This window comes from Augochlora pura, chromosome 7 (genome assembly GCF_028453695.1).
Source record: "Augochlora pura isolate Apur16 chromosome 7, APUR_v2.2.1, whole genome shotgun sequence".
In the NCBI taxonomy this organism is placed as follows: domain Eukaryota; kingdom Metazoa; phylum Arthropoda; class Insecta; order Hymenoptera; family Halictidae; genus Augochlora; species Augochlora pura.
The window spans coordinates 17,649,893-17,668,882 of record NC_135778.1 but is presented as its reverse complement, the minus strand read 5'-3'; the positions used below and the strand labels follow the sequence as shown (position 1 = coordinate 17,668,882).

The 18,990-nt window shown below is 37.6% G+C and overlaps 2 protein-coding genes across 6 annotated transcripts in view; both read right to left on the bottom strand.

The window, feature by feature from the left end:
• Positions 1 to 3,957, bottom strand: part of LOC144472965 (neuronal calcium sensor 2) — a 102,775-nt gene extending 98,818 nt beyond the window's left edge. For 3 of the 5 annotated variants that reach the window (XR_013494479.1, XM_078186452.1, XM_078186449.1), the window contains exons 1-2: positions 3,832 to 3,957; positions 2,182 to 2,635 (exon numbers count right to left, since the gene is read on the bottom strand). The gene's annotated coding sequence lies outside the window, so the exon portion shown is untranslated. Of the gene's footprint in view, positions 1 to 2,181; positions 2,636 to 3,183; positions 3,520 to 3,831 lie in introns of those variants that run through there. The other 2 variants (XM_078186451.1, XM_078186450.1) reach the window with 2 other exon arrangements.
• Nca (neurocalcin homolog) overlaps positions 1 to 18,990 on the bottom strand; it is a 363,134-nt gene that overhangs the window by 121,603 nt on the left and 222,541 nt on the right. The window lies entirely within an intron of this gene.

Below are 18,990 nucleotides of genomic sequence, written 5' to 3'. Positions count from 1 at the left end.
CAGAAATACTGCCGCTCTTTTTCCAGTAACTTTAATTTCGAAGAAGTTTCCAGCACGGTAGTAAGGAGATCCGAGCATGGCAAGGGAATCTGAAATGATGGACGAGAGGAAAATAGCGGACCGTCATGAATTATGCAGCCGCTTCAAATTTTTCGATAACGGTACCGAATATAGAACAGAATCGAATACCAAACCCTTCGAAGTGACTCGTTTAAAGAAAACAACGGATTGTTTTAGTTACTGTTTTTGATCCAGCAAGCTGTCGCATGTATATTACTACCATAATATTGCTCGCGGAGTAGTTTCGAGAGTGGTTTGCTTAGCGTCTTTGATGTTAGAGGTTTCCAAAGTGGAAGCATGGTTCTTCGTAGGTCATTGATTGAATTCGTTCCTTAATTTGTGCAATTAATTAAACAGCCTCCGGTGAATGAACGTTCCTCGTATTATATGAAAAGGTCACTTTTATCCTATTATTCTCACGTTAAAATCTATACAGTATTTGTACTATGCACGCATAAATGTTTTCCAAATGTCATTTTGTTTTTGTTCATAAAATTCGTTTCCAACTTGACTTTTTTAATTAGTAGTTTAATTAGCAATTGTTTAAGCAACATGCGCTCAAGGTAAATCATTGCTATTTGAGATCTATAACTTGTATTTTCGATGAACGTACATTCAATGAAATTATGACACATTTGTTTGAGCAATATCATTCACTAAAAAATTACTTATTGAACACTTTCGCTCATTCATTGGTCGTACAATTAAAAATATAACAATAAAAGTAAAACCGTAATCATCAACAAATGTTAAAATTCTATTCGGAGATCATTGGCTATTATCGACCTTTGTATCGTGTGTTACGGCGAGTGTATTCGTCGCACGTGAAAATTTGCTGTTTAAATTCCAATTTTAATGAAAACTAAATTGCTCGTTTTGTGTCATCTCGACCTCCAGATATTCGAAAAATCTTCAAATTTACGAATAAAATAAAGTTTTCACTAAAATTTGATTTGAAACCGGAACTGGTTAAACGTTTTCGTTGAATCAATGATTTTTTGACGTATTTTTCATAAAATCTTATGTTTAGAAAAAGCTATTTCTATTAATAAATTATACAATTTGGTCAGCGATGTATGAACATTAACGGTTTTAATCTGTGGCGCTAATTTTTTTGATTTACGGTATTTATAAAAAATTGAATCTACCTTGGTATTTATATGATTATAATATCATTGTGCTTTTTCATTGTAGATAGAACTGAAGGGATTAGTTGTCAAACAGCACGCTTACGATAATATCATTAAGGGGATTAAATAACGATTTGTGGATAATCATTTGAACAAACACGCAACTTAGGTGTTCATTCACTGAACAAGACACCCTAATCTCTCAAATGCTTCCCAATCACATCGAATAGTGGTACCTTTCCTCACATAGTTGACCACAATTCATAATTTCGTACAATTTTTATAAAAATCAGCATTATTATGATTTTAAAGTTGTCGAATTTAAAAATATTATCAAGAATGCAAAAACCAAAACAAATAATTTCTTTCCAGATACATTTATCTTGACGCATTACCTCTAAATTTACCGAGCACAGAAAGGCTGCTTCATGTCAATAGCAACAGTGAACGAATTCATTTATTTGTGAATGCTTTCAACCAGATGCTTTATTTACCAGACACGTGATTGTTACATGCATATATGTTCGATATTACTTATCATTAGTTTCTACATTCTTACTGAACATTATTTAAGGATATTATAAATAATTCTATGCCCTTCTCTATTAACGTATGCTTGGATTAAGATATTGATAAGATATTGCATAAGACATTCAATCATTTCCTGTGAAAAAGACTTAATAATTTTCAGAACTCGGCACGTTTACCGAACCCAAACACTATGTACAATATCTCAGTAACCATGCATGATGTTCGAAAATTTTAAACGGCATCTGCTGCTTCGAAACGTATATAACACATAACTACGAGTATACTATAGACGTTTGTGCTGTTAAGTCACCGAAAGTTGCATTTCAGCCAACTTTCTGGGAACAAGTAGCACCGAGCGACGCCACGCATTGCATAATAGCCGAAGAGTATAGTTTCCGTCGAACGGACGCCTTCCGCCGTAACGACGGGAACGAATTGCGAGGCACAGAGCGAGTCTTACCGGCTGATCAACGTACGGACTCCAGCGGATGCAACGAGGCGGACAGCTATGGACGCAGTTTCGTGGAAATTGCAGGTTCTCCTCAGCTGTATGACTTTGGACAACGGCGAGGACGAACCCACGGCAGGCCACGCCACGGAAACGGAAAAACTCGCGTCCTCAACCTGGTGCACTCGAGCGTTTAGAGCCGACTGGCCTGGCAATTGGTTCGGCTAGCAGTCAAATGGACGAGTTCACCGCTGCGGGGCTTGTCACTGCTTCGAACTTCTCCAGGTCGAAGACACCGAACTCTTGTCACACCCGCACGTCGCCGATCCGTGCAACCTCTCTGCACAACCTCTTTGTACAGCCGCGCACATCAACTTCACTCTCTTCGCACCCTGTCCGTCGCGCTATCCCTCGCGCGCACGCATAATTCGCCGAAGGTCCGGCCAACGCGAAACACCCGCACGTCCTGCGAACGACGGACAAGAGACCCGATATTACGATGCTCGCACGGTTCTGGGTATGTTCACGGGAGCACGTGACCGAGGAGGACCCGCCGAGGATGTTCGGGACAACAAGAAACAGAGCTTAGAAAAAACTAGAACGCGTACAAGAATCGCGAATTCTGCGGACAATCGGAGAAGAGAGCAATCGGCAGGGAAAGGATTAAAGAGAATCGCAGCGAATCCTCGTGGAATTTCCAACACGATTACACCGGGACACTTTGCTTCGACTTTCGCCTGGAAACTCCGGAGCTCGGTAGCTAGGTGTGTTTCGCGGAAACCTCACTCCAGACTTCTTTAATCTCTCTTGCCGAGTTTTTTCGTCCGCTGTTTCCTCCGAGAGGGATTTACTCGGTTCGTTCACTGGTACCCGGTGTGTGTGTGGGGGGGGGGGGGGGGGCAGATGTCCCAACGTCAATTACCGTCGCGCTTCGACACGCAGCGGTGTGTGCCGCTGCCGTATCGCGGTCTTTAAGTTTCTAAACCGTACTACACCGCGGCTTAGACACTCTACCTGTAAGCTCTTTCTCTTGTCGGTGATCGCCCTTTCTCTTTCTCTCTTTCTCTCTCTCTCCCTCTTTCCCGTTTTCGCTTTCTCTCTCCGGCCCGCTCTCTCGTCAACTCTTCCACCCTCTTTCAGTTAAGGCTGTTTGCGAAGGAACGTTTATGACGGCGCAGCGTCGCCGACGATCGCCCCTAGACCGTCCTATCGCGTCCTGTTTCACCTCTATCCCCGTCAACGGGCGTGCGTACTCGGCGCTCGCGACACCGTCGAGCAGCACGCGGTACTCTCCCGTCCCTTTTCTGCCTGCGGATTGTTGCCTTTCGTCCCTACGACGTGTATCGACAACCGAGTCTGCCTGCCTCCACGCGCGCGGAAAGATCGATCACATTGGCAACCAGAAACTCGAGTTGTAAGAAGTAAGAGAGAAAACAGTGGAGAGAGAGAAAGAGAGAGAGAGAGAGAGAGAGAGTAGGGGAAAGAGTGGAGAGAGGAGAGGTTTGCTCGAAAAATGCACGACGAAGGAGGACCACAAGGGTCGAGTCGAGAAGTCACGAGAATAAGTCTGGTGCAAAAGAGAGAGAGAGATAGAGAGAGAGAAATGGAGATAAAGGAAGAGAGAAAGAGAGAGGAAGGAAACGTAAGAATTGAAGAACACACCCACGCAAACGATTTCCGAGCGATTCGACGAACCTGTACGCAACTCTATCGGGCGCGTGTCTTTCGTATCACGTACGAATGCGGCGGAGCTACTAGCTAGCGCGAGGTAAAAGCGTCGAAGCGAGGCTCTCCCCCAAGCTGATCCTGCGTGCTAAACGAGCCGCTACGCTGCCACTCGCTCCCCTCCACCCTCGCTTTGCCAGATCTCGCAGTGTCTGCTTTGCGCTGCTTCCACCGCGTCCACCGCTTCCACCACTGCCGCCGTTGCCCACCGCTATTCCATCCTCCATCGCATCCACCACCAACGCTACCTTAACCGTTCTCCGGCTTTCCCCTGTTTTCCTCCTTCCCTCTAGTACACGTCTATACGCCAGCGTCTCTTCGCACTCGATCTCTTTCTATACTATGACTTGCCGTGTACTACACGCGCATCAACGCGACGCGAACAGCTGTTGTGCACGCGTGCTTCCATCGCTATCGCAACCACACTCGCGATACGCTTGATTTCTTGGCGGGAAACTGGACAATTGAAAAACACCGCCGACAACGGACCGCTCGGTCGTGGAAATCGCTTTTGAAATGACTATGCGTTCAAGTTAGAATGTCCCGGCATCGATGGTACACTCGAGGAGGAGATCGTTCTACATAAAAAACAAATCGACAATGACGGATGAATTTTTCAGTTGACGCTTCGTTGTTCGTTGTCGCGAAAACTGAACACCTGCTTCATCTACACGTGGAAAAAGGAAGAACAAAATCAGTTTTTACTTAATTTATGAGAAAAGCAACAAAAAAAGCTCGATCTATTTGTTATTTATACAAAAAATTGAAGAAATGGAGGAATACATCATTGTTTAAGCTTCTGTAATGTGTAGACTGTCGTTTACGTTGTAACACTATAGAAATCTTTTACATAATTTTGCTTCTAAAATTACAGATTTTAATTCGGATACTGTGTTAGACTACTTTTACATTTTATCTAATATTCGGCTGAGATATTCTCAAATATTTTCAATTTTGTGATAACTGCGTTAAACGGAAAACGAACGCACGAAAACTTTTAAATGAGAGAACAGTAATATTCGCATGAATGATATTACACGAACGAATTTCTCATGATTTCATGGATCGTACTCTAAAATACAAATTATCGATTTCAAGTAATGATACTTACCTCGAACGTATGGGACATCGTTAGCACTAAATCTACCGAGCACTAAACATGTCTGACATGACATGTACAGCTTTACAAGGATTACAAGATTGGACGTATTTAAACGTCTTGCAAGTTCTATTATGATAGAGCTTGAATTGAATCATTTATTTAACCATTTTCTGCAGTCGATTCTTTATAATTTCAACAATTTTAAAATAGTAACCAGTCGTTTCGATTGCCATGGTAGCTTTAGTGCTAAGACAACTGCTAATTAAAGGAATAAAATATGAAACAAATTATAAATAAAATAATGACATTTGTGAAGCATCTGTAGAAGTATAGTAGAATGGCAGCATACATTTTCATATAGGGCGGAAAACGTTCATTCACTGTAGGGTGTACATTCATTGGTCAGACCATTTTATACGATTCCTACGGCAACGGCTCCGATTCATATAACGATATTTCGGGGAAAATTTTCATTAAGATCCATTTCAAAAGTAATTTTATATAATTTTATTTTCTGATGCATCGATTTAATTCTATGTGCTTGCAGTAAAGTAGAACTCTATCTCTATGCACTTATCAGGAGACAAGTTGGTTCACATAATTAGATATTTCACAATAAAAGTCTGCCTATCTCCAACTCATGATTCTTTGTTCGTTTTATAACAGTTCACACTTATATGAGAAAATTTAGTTTAGGTTAGAGATGAGTTAATTAGACACTACTAAAATTTAGTTTATACAAACAGGAGTCATATGAATTGAAGGTAATTCGCATAAATGGAGGTGATATAGACAGATTTCACATAAATGGAGCTCATCTAAATAGAGTACACGTAAATGAAGTACCACTGCATAACATTATTCGAGAGGTGCATATAATATGATACATAAAAATATACATTATAAACAGCATTAAAATGCAGATTCGAAAAATATATAGGTAGTTTTTTAGTCGCGACCAGTCTCTATTTGTGTGAGTTTTTATGAACACTGAAGCTAGGTAAAGCCAGTATAGAAACAAGAAGAGTTTACCCTGAACTCGTGCCAACTATTGCAAACCGAAAACTGATGTATAATACGAGAAATTTCGTTTTTTTGTTTTTAAATAGTATTTTACGTCGCATCAACTACACTTGTGGTTATTAGCGACGACTTTTAGTTGGGGATATTAGAGTTTACTGTATAGGCTTGAATTTTTCAGAAATGAGATAACTTGTCTTATTTGCTTGCTATTATTAAGGTTATCGTGGAGGTTTTGAACAATTTAGAAGAATGTCTTTTATCGTTATTTGGGAGTTGCAAATATCGCATAGTGGAGGACTAGTTTTTGAGATTAAAAAGGAGTGAGTTAGTTTGGAATGACCTATTCTAATCCTGTTTATCGCTACTTGTTGTTGTCGGTTGAGGTTCGCTGTGATGGAAAGTTCCTTGGAGAATCCCTCGTGGACTTCTAGAGCGTACGGCCTTGCAAAGTGCTTCCATTCGTTGTTCCAATGGGATAGGAGACGTTTTTTGAATACTTTTTGAAGATCGGCTGGGACGGTTTTGTGTGCGATTCTTGGCGGTGACAGGGTGGTCGCATCTTTTGCTGCTCTGTCCGCTTGGTTATTTCCAAAAATACCGACGTGAGATGGTATCCAGGCAAGGATAATTTTTTTCCCTTTTTCGGTTGCTTCGTGGTTTGTTTTTAAAATATCTAATGTTAGGTCACCCGTTCTTGTTTTATCAGTGACATTTGGATCATGACATTGGCATCGTTGGCGGCGATCTTAAAGGCTTGCTGGATTGCGATTGTTTCGGCAGTTAAGATTGATGTATCCTGAGGTAATTTTTCTTTATTGATGATGCCTTCAGTAACGGTTGCGTAGCCTGAACCCGCTTTAGAGACTGAACCATCAGTAAAAATTTGGGTGTATTGTGGGAATTTATTTAGGAATTCTAAGATGAGTGTTTTAAAGTGTTGTGGGTTTGTGTCTGTTTTGTTGTGGATTTCGAGGTCGATGTTCGTTGAGATGGGGTGTAATATCCAAGGGGGAAAATTAGCGAATCGGTTCTGAAAAACTTCGTTTGGCCGTAGGTTTACATTGAGTTCCGACTCAATGTTTTTGAATCTTTCGCTAAATGGTACTTATCTGTTTGCCGGAAGTTCGGATTACGTTGGTTTCGAAACATGGTCGTAAAGATGGGTTTTTGGTTGGTTGCTGCTATTTTTATGGCTTGCGTTATGGAGAGCCATTTTCTTCTATAATGTAGGGAAGGTTCTTGTGCTTCTCGTGCTATACTTGCTTCTCATGCTACTCCAGTAGCAATTCTGAGTGCAGAGTTGTGAATGGTGTCTAGAGGTTTCAGTAATGAAGCTTTCGCAGAGGAGTATATGATACAACCGTAATCCATTTTAGATCGTATTATGGATCGGTAGGTATTGATAAGGACATCTTGATCAGCTCACCAGTTATTTGCAGCTAGTGTTTTCAGGATGTTGAGTCTGCTGTTGCATTCTTTTGTCAGGTATGAGATGTGTGGTTTCCAGGTCTATTTACCTATACTATCAAAGTATATACCTAGCAATTTTACTGAGTTGACTTCTTTCAGTAGGTAGTTGTTTAGATATAATTTGATGGGGGTGTGTAGGTGGGTTCTATTGAAAGTTATGACTTCTGTTTTTGCTGTGGAAAATTTAAATCCGGTGGTGTTGGTCCATTTTTGTAGTTCATTTAGTATTTTCTGCAGTATGCGTGCAATGGTCTTGGGGTTTTTTCCACTGCAGATGATTGTGAGATCATCGGCATAGAGAAAGGCTTTAGCAGGTGAGATGATTGGTTTCATTACGTCGTTTATAGTGAGCAGAAATAAGGTAACACTCAATACTGAGCCCTGTGGTACTCCATTTTGTATTATGCACGTTCTTGATGTCATATTATTGACTCTAACTTTAATATGTCTTGTTTTAAGGAAGTTGCCAACAAATGTATTTATATTGCCCGTAATGTTGAGTTTGTTTAGAGTTGAAATAATGCGTGGTCTCCATACCATATCGTAAGCTTTTTCAATATCCATGCATATTCCTATTGAGAATTGTTTTTTTGCTAAAGCGTTGATAATGTATGTTTCGAGGTTGAGAAGTTGGTCATAAGTGGAGTGTAGTTTCCTGAAACCGCTCTGAGTGGCTGAGAGTATGCTATGCTGTTCCAAGACCCATTTTAATCTGTTGTTGATGATCTTTTCCATAATCTTACACGTGGTGTTTGTCAGAGAGATGGGTCTGTAGCTGGAGGGGATGGTAGGATCTTCGTTTGGTTTCAGGATGGGTACGACAACGGCTTCATTCCACTGCTCTGGGAACACTCCATATTTCCAAATGATATTGAACAATTTCATTAGGTATATTTTACCGGATTGTGGGAGGTTGGTAAGAAGTGCATTTAGGATTCCGTCCGGACCAGGGGACGAGTTTCTGCATTTTTTAAGTACTTCTTCCATCTCTTCAAGTTGTAAGGGGTTATTTATCTGAGAGTACTTACATGGGTTCTCAGCTTTTGTGTGGTTATTAGTGGTAAGTTTGCTTGCTTGGTTATGTATTCGGTGAAGTTTTTATCATAATTATTGTCGCTTGTGTTCATTTGAAAGTTGTGTCGCGCGGTGCGTTACAGCGTCGACCGTAGTTGATGACGATTAAATAACGCGCCTACCTCGCGATAAATTAATATGTTGAGGATAGATTTGAGGGTGAACTGAGATGGAACAAGGTGCCGTATTTAAACAAGGTTTAATAATAAAGAGACGAACAACTTATCACAACTATAACACTATGTACAAAATGTCGGTTGTCGGATTAGATGAGAAGTTACCGAGTGCAAGGTGGAAAGTGATGTAGGTACGCTTCTCATCCACCGATTACGCCTTCGTATGTAAATGGCGTGGGTGGAGTTAGTTTTTCATTGGCTACTTAAATTATGTTAAAACCCATGAATATTAGAAAGATGGCCAAGAAGAGGGGACAGCAGAAATCTGGGAATTCCCAGATTTTCTTTGTCTTTAGCGTCGCTGTCGCTGGCCGTACCCCTGCTCATGGCCACATCTGGTATCGGATGTCGAGGGCCCGAGAGCTTCGACGCGGTATTATAAAGAATCTACTTGGGGGTCGTCATAAACTTAATTACATAGGCCGTTCGCGACGCGACAAGTTGGATGCTAATATGTTAGCTATTTCTTCTTGATCGGTGATAAGTGAGTTGTCTGATCGACATAGAGAAGCAATGATGTAGTTATGAGGTTTGCCTTTAATTGTTTTGATTTTGTTCCATATTTGTTTTATAGGTGTGTTTTTGTTAAGAGATCCGACGTAATTTATCCACGAATGGCGTTTACTAGTTTTTATAGTTCTTCTGGATATGGCTCTGAATTTCTTGAATATTATGACGTTTTCTAAGGTGCGGTTTTTCTTGAATCTGTTGAAGGCGTGTTTGGTTTTCCTGATTGCCTCTTCACATTCGTCATTCCACCATGGGGCAGGTGTATGGCGAGGTGATGCATTTGGTTTGGTTTTGGGTATTGTGAGATTAGTTGCATTGCGAACTGCATTAAGGAATTTGTTTAATAATTCATTGATTTGGTCGATATTGTTGTTAGATGGTTCTTCAAGTGAGAGGGTTAGATTGTTTAGTTTGATTTTGTATTCACTCCAGTAAAGTATTTCAGTTTTCCACCTCGGTCTTTTAATTGGTATCGTTCTGTGTTCGTTGGAATTGTACGTAATACGGATAGGGAAGCGGTCGCTATCATATAGTTCATCGGATACATCCCATTCTGTGATAGGTGCTACATTTGCAGAACAGAAGGATAAATCTATGGAGGAGACGGTGCCGCAAGATGGGGAAAGATGTGCCGGTCTATTGTCGTTTAGTAATATTAGGTTATGGTTGTCTATTATTTTTTCGATGATTCTTCCTCGTGCATCAGTTTTGTTGCCCCACCGTATGCTATGACTGTTGAAGTCTCCGAGGATGGTAAAGGGTTTGGAAATCTTGGAAATAAGATCTAAAAGTTCACTTTCAATGATTTGTTGACTGTTCGGAAGATAGATATTACATATGTATAGTGGAAATGGCAGAAGGGTTTTGACTATTATTGTTTCAATGTTAGAGTTAATATCTATGATTTCACAATGTATTGATTTATTGACGTAGATTGCAACACCTCCGCTGGCGTGGGAGGTATCGCGATTTTTGAAGTACGGAGTAAATCCTCTTATATCTGCTATCTGTTCGTGTTTGAAATTAGTTTCTTGAAGACAAATAATATCTGGTTTCCAGTGGTTTTTTAGAAGCTGTAAGTGGGCTAGACGATGATAGAAACCATTCAAATTCCATTATAAGATTTGTGTTGTCATAATAGTGTTTTCGTGGAGTTAGTAAGTGCCGCTATCTGTTTCAGACATCCAGTGGAGAGTTTGGTCAGATGGAGTATTGTACAGGTCCTTGTTCAGTTTTTTAACCAGTCTTTGAGTGGGGGATAAATATTTTTAATCATTTCAATTAGGGCCATTATGTTGGGTGTATATTCTTTCGCTATTGTCATTGAATCGTTTTCTCCGAAGGTGTTTTCTAGGAGACTTTGAAATTGATCGTAGTTTAGAATGAACTTGTTGTCAGGTTTTTCGAAAGCTGGCTTCGCAGGTTGTAGCATATCCCCAATTTTTTCTATGGTTCTAGATAATGATTGGCTTCGCTTGGGTTTTTTGGGGGGTTTTATAATAGGGGAGATTTCCAGTTGTTTTGATGGTTCCACGTTGCGATCTTGATGTAACGGTTTTGAATCATTAGATCTTCTAGTGGTAGAGTTTTCGGTAGATGTGGATAAGGGTCTTTTGGAGGCAGTAGTTTCCAGAATTCGATTTGTGGATGTCAGTACGTCTATTAATGTTACTGGGGAGTTTGGTTCGTTGTTTTTGTCGTTTTTGTCAGGATTGGGGTGCGAAGTGCTAGGGATTGGCATTGTTGTGAACCTAGGGTTTTCGGTGGCAAACTTTGGTTGCTCTTGGAACAAGTTACATTGTTTTGCAACGTGGCCTTCTTCCTTATATAGGAAGCATCCAACCTTCTCGGTGGAACTGAATATACGATAGCTTGTATTATCGTGATTGATTAAAAATCATTCCGGTATTTTTGCAATATCGTTTGAATTAATATATATTTGTCTCCTAAAGCTTAGGACATGGGTGAAACCAGGGTCTTGAATGGCTGCTTTTAGAAAGATAATCTTAGAGCAGAGTTTAATATTCATGTCCTTAAAGAATTTTTCAATGTGCTCATTAATAATACTGGGTGACACATTTGAGAGAATGATTCTTTGGGCTGGGAGATTAGCGGCCTAACGACGGCACTTGATTCCTTGATCGTAATTGATGAATATTTGGACAGGAGACGGTGAACTGTTTGTTTACTGTCTAAGTAAATACACACCCGACCATTTGAGATTCTGGAAATAAATCTTATGGCACTGTTACCAGTCAAAGTTCCGATAGCTCGGGCATAGTGCGTTATGGTGGCTCCGTCAATGCTGTTTACAATGATAGCTGCTTCTTTACTTGGGTACGTGTTGGACATTGTTATGGATGCATAGGATGGTGTAGAATTTGGCATTGTAGGATTATCCTCGGTTTCTTTGTTGTCAGCGTCGAGACTCCTGTACTCAGAGGTCTCTTGCGTTTTATAACCTCTAATCATTTTATCATACGAAGATTCATACTCTGTGCGCACGATGTACCTCTGTACGTATGTACGTATGTATGTAAAGTTCTATAACATGGCTTAATGTCCAAAATAAGCCATATTTTTTTATTTTTTCAAAATTTTAGAAAGCCGCTAAAGGTGGAAAAATGCCGGAAAACCGCGAAATCTAATTTATCCTGTAACTACCCGCACGGACAAGTTACGGGGTTAAAATTTTGCACAGATGAGTTTTTATTGGTCAGCTATCGAACGGTATATGACTCATTGAAAAACCTCTAAGGGCAGTTTTGACCATCTTAATCGGCTATGCCGTTTGCTTACTCAAATATGTAAATACATGCTGCAATAAAAATAGTAAAAAATATAAACAATTTTTAATGAATGTTTCAACATGCATATAGGTAAGTTACCGAGATCTACAAAATGCATTTTTTAAATTTTCATTCCAGGCTGAAATAACAAAATTGAAAAATATGAGTTTTTATTTTCTTCGTTATTTCGAGTAAACTGAAAACATTCACGCCATTTAGGACAGTTTTAAGGAAGTTATATCGCTTTCCAAGTTTCCCTATTTATATGTTTACCACTGTATATTTGTTGGTTATGGCTCGAATTTTGTACATTTTGATAAATTGTATATATTTACAGCGTAATCTTCGCGAAACTAACACACTGCATCGTCTAATAATTGAAGTTTCTTGTTCAAGTAAGGGGAGTGAGTCGTTTGTGGTTAGACCTAATAGCGATCCTTACGTGTACACATAGCATATACGCATAACGAACACATTCACCCTACAATTCTGCAAATAGTGTGCTATCAGTTGCTAGCTATATTACACATCTTATTATTACGAACGAATTAGTTTTAATTACTCTGAGGAAGTCCAAACTTTTCTATTGTAAGATTGTTTACACAACATTTTTTCAAACACTGTAAATACGAAAATTGTGTCATTATTGCTTCGAGTTTGAAAAATTATTAAGGATTCTTAGATTTAAAAAATGCTACGCCATATTTCATACCTTCGTGCACAAGGCTGCGCCACGTAATATATCAATTTCATGTTACGGTGGTGTGAACAGAATTTACTTTGACCATCGCAACAAGGTGGAGGCAAAGGACGACATAAACGAATATGTGTTGAGATAGTAAGGAGAAAAATTCATCTACTATGTATACGCGGATATATTTCCAAGAAAGTGGCAGAAGCAAATATTTTGTTTATAGCCATGGCGGTGTAAAAAAAGGTCTTAGGTTACCTATACCATAATATTTCCGTACTTTTACCGAGAAAGAAAATATACCTTCCTTTATGCATTCGATACTGTCAGAATCATTTTGTAGCGTTTAAGTGATAAAAACGATACAAAAAATATCATAAACTCGAAGAATATTTTAATGCTCCGCTTGAAAATCTTTCCGTTGGAATGTTACGTTACTTTATTTGCAATATCTTGAAAAATTCGTCTTCATCCTTTGCTTCATATCTCTTCGAGCTTTATAAAAATATTTTTGAAAATTGTACCGCAGTATTGAAAACATAATTTTCAAGTGACCAATTCGTTACATTTAATTGTAATAATTAAGGTAACTTTTCACAATTCGAATATTGGATTTTGAAATGAAAATTATGTAACATAAATTAATAACAATATAATGAAATATCTATTATTTTTTGTATAAATTAATAATAATGGTGGAATTATTGTATTAGGGGATACCATTTGTCATTGGGTTCAATACAGATGCACTTCTGCAGACACTTCAGACGTCGTGTCGTTATTAATCTCCCATTGTAATGGATACGTATAGATCCGCGGGTAATATTCACGGATTTATATACGTCTTCAACAGAATACAATATTTAGCAAAGGTGTCAAAAGAATATAAGGGATGTGAAGCAGTGGATCACAATAAATTGGTATATTTAAAACTGTGGCAAACAAAATTGTACTTGTGGTTACAACGACGGGTTACGAGATTCTAAATTAGGCTTCGCCGGTCCACTAAAAACGTAAATGTAAAACTCACCTCACTATTTGCTAACAATAGTGGAATACTGGGCCCATCAATTAGAAAGACTCTGTCAGGACTGAGACGGTGGAGGTGAATCGATGCTGTGACACCTTTGACAATGGTATCCCTTGTACCTCGTGAAAATTACGGGAAATGTCGAACCTTCTTTGCGCCCTGTGCGGGCATAGGCCAGAAGTACCATTAAGAATGGTAGGCAGAAAAGTCAGTCGATACTCTTCAGCCGTGTACCAGAGTCGTAAACTAATTTTGTTAAATAGATACTACACAGACTCTCTAAAATGGCATCGACCAAATCGTAACGTGATACGGATAAGCATTGTTACACTAATGTTATTTAAACCATCGTTTGTTATTAGTTATCCATGTAATTGATGCAATTTCAAATTACCTATGCAATTGCATAATTTGTGAACAGTTCATTGTACCTGTAGCAAGGAGTGATAAAATATTTATATTGGTTATACTGGCACTATTGATCCAGCCTTACAAATGTTAGTATTACTCTGATGACTCAGAGTTGGGCATTATTCGAGTAAATATTTGTCTATGATAATTATCCGACTGAATACTTTCCAGAGGAATATTTTAATCGTACAAAAATGATTCGTTATAACCGTAAAATCTCGAGTGAATCTGGCGCGTTGCATACGGTTAGACGTAGTGCAAACATGAACACGTGGATTAAGTAATTGAGTTTATTGCTGAAGTTTATTTCTACTGTGAAACTTTAAGATCTAGAGAACTCCGAAAACACGTACATTGCGGCTTTTAGCGACGGAAATCCAGAGTAGTACTTGAACGAAATACAACACAAGCACGTCTGATAGGAATGATAATTGTCTTGTCGGTATTACAAGTGAAGTAAACACGTAAAAAATATCATCCGGTGCAATTATCAATTCATTCAACGTTCACAATATGTATTTAGAACAATTGCTATTTGAATTACATATGTATAGTATCAGACATTTGAAACAGATCATTTGAGTAATTCGATTGTTATTGATAACAGAAGAAAATGTGTCAGACAAAACTTGTTCAGCTTTAAGGGCTGCATAATCTCGTGTAGAAACAAATGATTTCTTTTTTCACTTGAAAAATGAAAGTACACGCTCTCGCTACGATATTTCATTTGAAAGAAACTAACATCTGACAAAAAACAATCGTTATGAAATCATTCCGCTTTTTTTCTATCGTTTTTCGATACTATTAACGACACGAGAAATGCAGCTCGTGCCAATTGCGTGACTCACCTTACATGTATACCTGCCAAGTTTCATGGATTTCTTTCCAACCGTTGATGCATAACGTTGGAACAAACAACTGAAAAAATTGCTTTCCATCATCGATTCGTATCACATGGTCCGAAACGTGTGGAACGTTTGAAATATTATCGAAAAACTAACCGAACAATTTCGCTGACATAACCCGTATAGATTGTGAATACCTAATTTAATCAACTGCTCAAATTTTAACCAATTCCAATAATCTGCTATATTGTTTTTAAAAAATTTCACTGGAAAATTAATTATGATTGTGTGAATTATAAAAGACTTTTTCATTGAATTAAGCGATAAAACATACAATCAGGTTGAAATACAAAAAATGATATCTACAATATTACATTTCTCGAAAGTTCTATTATTAACATTATTTTGTTCAATTCGCAGTATAGCGATTTTTCAAGGTGTAGTTCAAATTGTTTGCGACCAGGTGCTCCTAATTGAAATGTAACTTGAACACTTTAATAGTCGTGTGTTTCCCACAAACGCCCCCTGCCAGCTGTCGACTGCTTCGGCAAGAATACTCATTAGCGTTACCTCAATGCGAACTTATGAACTAGTTATTACCCCGAATGTATTTAGCATTTCATAAATATTAATACATATACGTTACATGTTTTCGTCTTTTATCTTGATTTAATTTTTTTAATTAGAAAGAAGAAAAATTAAAAACACTTTATAACGTTAATGTATTATTTTCCATCTATTAAGGTGAGACTTAAATTGTTATTTAGTTTCTATTTCTTGCAATTGATAGAATTTTCATTTTGCATACAAAACCGTATTCCACTAATAACATTAATGTATATAGTGTATATCGTCAATCTATTAAAATTATTATGGGTAGAAACAAGTTTCTAACTGATTTTTACTTTTTAGTATTGGTGGAGCAAAATTGTTATTTCGCATAAAGATCCACAGTCTGGAGATCACAAATGAAGTAGTTATGTTTATGAGAACCACTCTATGTATATCCAACAAGCCAAGAGAAAGTCTGCTAAATATAGGAAACGATTCGAGTGATCGCTGCATCAATCTATCGATTTAGTTTCATAAAAGCCTATTACTGTAAAATTTAAATAGACGTTGGTAGAAGGTTGAATGCAAGGACAACCATTTTAACGATTAAAATTGTTAAGGCACTCTATTACTTCGTCATCATTTCAAGGTATGTAGTTGAGTCTGCAATAAAGGAGCAGATGGTTTCTATTAATATTCTAATTGAGAAATGAAAGCTTTCTAAATTATGTTAGAAAATATTTTGCTTGAAGATTTACAGTTCATTCAGGAAATTTAAGAATTTATAATAGAGTTAACGTCAGTATATTATTCCGACGAACAGTAAGGCAATGCCCCAAGTTGTCGAACTTCGCAGGATCAATTGAAACATTCTATTCTATAGCTTGAATCGCATCAAAGAGACACCAGATATCCGCATTTAAATTTATCGTCTTACTTTTTCCGATAATACAAACTTCTCTTATTTCTGAGTTTATCAACTATTCGTTAAGATCATCATTAGCCACCCCATCAAACAGCTTGGAAGAAAGGATTAAAATCATGCATCCAGCAAAACGTTGATGGAAAATCACAGAAGGTAAGCACCTTATAGAAAAGAATTCCGATAACGATTTTTCTTACCAAAGAAACTAAATTCATTTGACAACACAATTTTCAAATACAATTGCGCTAATTTTTTCTTACTATGTTATTCCTCTGTATTATTAAATAAATATTTAAATAATAAATAAATAAATTTATTTATTTATTATTTAATAAAATTATTATTAAAATAAATTTATTAATTAAAACTCATTCTAAAAGGCTTAGTAACGCCTAGTGTCACCCATATCTCACTTAATTTCACGCGTTAATGATTTACCTAATTGCAGAACGAGAGAGTTTTCGTTTATTGTATGTCTTCATTCACTTGCGATCCAAGATTTTGTTAATAACAGAATCTGTTGTAGTAGAAATTAATAAAATTCGCATTTGAATGATTGAAAATCATGGAGAACTTACAGACATAACGTTTGTAATTCACGCTGACCAAATTCATTGTTAAGATCATTTACAGTTAAGTTAATTTGTAATAATTTAATAATTTATGTTACATGTTTTTTCGACATTTTGTCACGTACAGATCATATTTTAAGATATAAGTTCACATTTTTGAACATATTACTTATGCCACGGTGATTCCAAACCACTCATCTAGATTATGTATGATATCTGCACGATAAGTCGGACTCGTTATAATACAATCGGCTTAATAATTAAAGCGTGCAATTTTCTCAACATTATTTAAAAAATATGCATTCGCTTTTTGGCTTGCAAGGCATTTTAACAGGAAGCATGACAACGGTTTCATATCAAAAGATACGTAATTTATTTAATGACAGCGATTGCTGTTGCCCCAACTAATGAATTTGTAAGATACGATTCCCATGCGATAATTCACTGCGGAAATATCTAGTAATACGTTGCCGGTGACTTCGTTTTAACGAAGACAGATAGCTCTGCTATATATTGCTGTCACAATCATTCAACTCGTAACGTATCGCAGAATTAAAAAATACTACCTTCCCGAAATGTTGCGACGGGTTGGAACAAGCACTGACGTCCAATGACGATGCATGACAAATGGATATTTAACCAACATTACGATACATAATTTCATTCTAACCAAAATACGAAATATCAGGTGAACAATATTAAAATACGAACACTTGACATCGAACATGTTAGTCAACGAATGCGAACGCTGCAATGTCGACTTCCCGGTTACACGAACTCTTCAAGAATGTTATGATTGTTAATATCCTAAATGAGTATTAAATTGCAAAAGAATTGAAAAAGTGCACTCGGCGATAAAGAATATTTGATTGCAAACGCTTCGTTCACTAATGAATATATTACTAATTATTTAAAGTCTATGATTTATCATTATTTATAAAAACATTATTTACAAAATTCTACATTTACCTTGAAAACCATACCAATCTTTATGTTTCATATTGTTTTGTGAATTGTTTCTTTCATCGTATTTGAAACAAAATTCTTTTTGTAAGGAAATAACTCATTGATTGAAATTGACATAATTTTTCTATCAGATGTGCCAAAACAAAAATTTATTACATTTCAGGCATCTTATACAAGATGATCTTTTAATTGTTCAGTATAAAATAGTAGAAATAGTCATATAGTGGTGACCTCGATGCGAGTGAAAAAGAAAGACACATAAATCTTCTACGTGACAGAAAATCCTAACAAAATATTTCAGGCGACAAAAATTTTGGAAAATGACATCGATGCAGTTTAGATGTTCGTCGGTGGAATTAAAATAAAATGAAAAAAAGCTCTACGCGAACGTTATCGACCGTGGTTGAAAATATTGCCGAAGTTCGTCATTCGAGTTCCCGAAATGCCGGAGAGAAAAGTTTCAACGACTAGACCTATATACATAAACCAAAATGGAAGGAAATAACGAATTCTCGTTAGGTGAGTATCGATTCAGAACGGCCACCTTTGAACCGGCAAACTGTTTATTCGTGCCGTCACGAATCGAAAAAGATAAAATAGTGGTAATATCGATTAACGACTCGATATCGTAAACCGTAAGTAACGTTGAAATATACGTATATATACACAATATACATACAAATGTATATGTATACGTCGTATATAGGGTACGTCGAATAATCGGGTCATGGATACTAAAACCGACGGGGACAGGGCCGCCACTATTCCTCTCGTTTGTGTTTCCTGAAAAACCCAGAGAAGAAAGCAACGGGTTTTATGCATGGATGTGCGCACACAAACGCCGTTTCGAAATCTGTGTTTTCGAACGTTTCACAAATTTGCGGACAAAAAGATTGTATCATCGTTTGTTTGGCTGCTCCGCTAATGTTTGCGAATCTTCTCGAACTACCAAGATTTCTA